Below are 4068 nucleotides of genomic sequence, written 5' to 3' on the forward strand. Positions count from 1 at the left end.
AAAAAATAATTTAGAAAAGTCACTAAACATACAACTACAACCCACAACAAAACCAACAATAAACCATAGGGTAGGGACCGAGAATCTGATTTCCAGAGTTACTACATTTGAAAGGTCCCATTATCAATGAAAAAATACAAGGAATGCAAAAATCAAACAAGTATGGCTCATTCACAGGAATAAAGAAATAAACAGAAAGTGTCCTTGAGGAAGACCAAGGACTGAATTTATTAAACAAAGGTTTTTAAATCAACACCCTGAAATACACTCAAAGTACTAAGGGCAACCATGGACTAAGCACATAAGGATACCAGAGGAATAATGTCACCCAAAACGTAAAATATCAATAAAGAGATAAAAGTCATAAAGAGGAACCAAACAGAAATTCCAGAGTAAAAATGTACAATAACAGAAATGAGAAATTCATCAGAGGGCTTCAACAGCAGATTTGAGAAGACAGAAGAAATGATTGGTGACCTTAAAGATAAGTCAAATGGAATTAAACCGTCTAGGGAGAAGAAAGGTAAAGGAATGAAGAAAAATGAACAGAGCCTAGTGGATTTGTGAGGCAACCTGAAGAATACTAACAGACACATAATGGGAATCCTAGAAGGAGAGAAGACAGAGTGAGAAGGGTACAGAAAGAATGTCTGAAGAAAAATGGCTGAAAATTCCCCCAACTTGATGAGAGACAGGAATCTATACACCAAGAAGGTCAGCAAAACTCCAAGTGGGATAAACTCAAAGAGATCCACACCAAGTAACATCATAATGAGATTGCCATAAACCCAAGACAGAGAATCTTGCAGGCCAAGAGATGAGTGATTCATCATGTTGAAGGGATTCTTAATGAGACCAACTGTCAATTCTCTTCAGAAATCATGAGTGCCATATGCAATAGGATAACATCTTAACACTGCCAAAAGAAGAGAAATCAACCCATCATCAACCAACTGATTTTGACACTAGCAATGATCAACTCATAACGGAAATGAAGAAAACAATTCCATTTATAAAATCACCAGAAAGGATAAAACACTTAGAATTAAATTTAACCAAGAATATACAATGTTTATGTACTAAAAGCTACAAAATATTGCTGAAAGAAACTAAAGAAGACCATAAATGTAAAGATATCCACACTCATGTGACAATATTATTAAGATGCCAATACTCCTTAAACTGATCTACAGATTCAACTATCAAAATCCCAGCTGGCTTCTTTATAGAAATCAACAAGCTGGGGACGCCTGGGTGGCTCAGTTGCTTAAGCATCCGACTCTTGGTTTCTGCTCAGGTTATGATCTCAAGCCCTGCATTGGGCTCTGTGCTCAGTGGGGAGTCTGCATGAGATTCTTTCCCTCTCCCTTTGCCCCTCCCCCCTTTTGCACACACTCTCTAAAATAAATAAATAAATCTTAAAAAAAAAAAATTCTCTCCCTCTCCCTCTGCTCCTCCCACTCCTGAGGAAAAAAGAAGTCAATAAGCTCATTTTCAAATTCATATGGAAATTCAAGGAACCAAGAATGGCCAAAACAATCTTAGAAAAGAAAGAACAAAGTTGGCAGTGTCATACTTCTGATTTCAAAACTTACTACAAATCTATAGTAACTAAAATACTGTAATACTGGCATTAACATAGGAGAGCCCAGGGATGAACCCATATATCCATGACCAATTGATTTTTGACAAAAGTGCTAAAACCATTCCATGGGGAAAGAATAGTCTCTTCAAAAAATGGTGATGGAACAAGTGGATATCTACATGAAAAATATAAAGTTGGAACCTTATCTTAGTCCATATAAAATTTTCAACTCTAAATGGAGCAAAGACTTAACATATGAGGTAAAACTACAAAATTCTTAGAAGGAAACATACAGGTAAATCTTCAACCTTGAACCTGGTATATTAGTCATGGTTTTGATTTGCATTTCCCTGATGCATTTTGTAAGCATTTTTAATATGTTCCGGGTACTGGGCTCTTATCAGATATATAATTATAGATATTTCTTCCATTCCTTTGGTTGTCCTTTCCTCTTTTGAAAGTGCCCTTTGATGCACAAAATTTTTAATTTTGATAAAACCAAATTTATCTATTATTTTTGTTGTTGTTGCTTGTGTTTTGGGGTCATATCTAATATAGAAATTTGGCTTGTAAACTATATATCTAATAAGAGTTCAGTATCAGAAAGGCTTACAACTCAACAACAAAAATACACATAACCCAATTTAAAGAATAAGCAAAGGACTAGAATAAGTACTTCTCCAACGAAGATATACAAGTGGCCAACAAGCAAAAAATATGCTTAACTTCATGAGCCATTAGGAAAGTACAAATCAAACCATAAGGCACCCACTAGGGTGGGTATAATTCCAAAACTGAAAATAACAATGCTGGCAAGGATGAGGAGAAATTGGAACCCTTGCACACCCCTGATGAGAATGTAAACTTTTAATGATGTAGCCATTGTGGGAAACAGTTTGCAAGTGGGACTATAACACTGCACAGCCACTGTATAAAACAGTTTGATGGTTTTCTGGTACCTCAGTGAGTTAAATATAGAATTCCCATATGATTCCATAATTCCACTCTTAGGTATATATCCCAAACAATTGAAAGTAGACATTCAAACAAAAATTTATACATGACTGTTCATACAAACACTATTCCAAAACACCCCCACATATCTATCAACTGCTGATAACAAAAGGTGGTATGTTCATACAGTGGAAAAAGGACTAAAGCAATTATACATGCTACCACATGGATCAACACTGAAACATTATGCTAAATGAAAGGAGCCAACCCTGAAAGGCCACATATTGTGATTCCATTTGTATGAAATATTTTATAGGAAAATCCAGAGAGACAGACAATGGATTGTTTGTTGACAAGGGCTGAGGAGGAGGTAGGGCTGGTGGTGGAGGGAGTGGTAAGAAGTAATAGGGAAGGACTGATTAATGGGTACCGGGTTTCACTTTAGGATGATGAAAATAATCTGGAACTAGATGGCTGCACACTCTGTGAGTGTATTAAATGTCACTGAATTGTATACTTTAAATATACTTAAGGGGCACCTGGGTGGCTCAGTACATGAAGTGTCTGCCTTCGCCTCAGGTCATGATCCCAGAGTCCTGGGATCAAGCCCCACGTCAGGCTCCCTGCTCAGCAGGGAGTCTGCTTCTCCCTCTCCCTCTCCCTTTGCCCCTACCCCCCACCTTGTGGTCTCTCTCTCTCAAATAAATAAATAAATAAAATATTTTTAAAAAATACATATATACTTAAAATGATTAATTTTATGTGTATTTTACCACAAAAAAATATATTCTATTTAATATATAAATACTGAAGATGAGGCTGGCCGTCTAAAAATCAGCAGGCATAGGGGCACCTTGGTGGCTCAGTCATTAAGCATCTGCCTTCCGCTCGGGTCATGGTCCCAGGTCCTGGGATTGAGCCCCACATTGGGCTCCCTGCTCGGCTGGAAGCCTGCTTCTCCCTCTCCCACTCCCCCTGCTTGTGTTCCTTCTCTCCCTGTGTTTGTCTCTGTCAAATAAATAAATAAAATCTTTAAAAATAAATAAAAAATAAATAAAAATCAGCAGGCATAATTAAGGGAACACTATACAGTCAGAGCCTGTAATTTACCTTCTGCTTAGAGGTAAATTGAGTAAACCAGAGGCTTGTTAATTTCACAACTTCTACACATTAAATCTGCAGACATTCAAAAGATCCAAAGTAGAAAAATGATATGTGTATGCAGATGAATTTTCATATTAGCATTGCTTGAGCATAAAATAGTTGAAAGCTTTTAAAATATCTGACTTACTTGGGCGCCTGGGTGGCTCAGTCGTTGGGCATCTGCCTTCGGCTCAGGTCATGATCCCAGGGTCCTGGGATTGAGTCCCGCATCGGGCTCCTTGGTCGCCAGGAAGCCTGCTTCTCCCTCTCCCACTCCCCCTGCTTGTGTTGCTGCTCTCACTGTCTCTCTCTCTGTCAAATGAATAAATAAAATCTTTAAAATAAATAAATAAATAAATAAATAAATAAATAAATAAATAAATAAA

The sequence above is a fragment of the Mirounga leonina genome, unplaced genomic scaffold (genome assembly GCF_011800145.1).
Source record: "Mirounga leonina isolate KUSES-001 unplaced genomic scaffold, KU_Mleo_1.0 Mir_177, whole genome shotgun sequence".
In the NCBI taxonomy this organism is placed as follows: Eukaryota; Metazoa; Chordata; class Mammalia; order Carnivora; family Phocidae; genus Mirounga; species Mirounga leonina.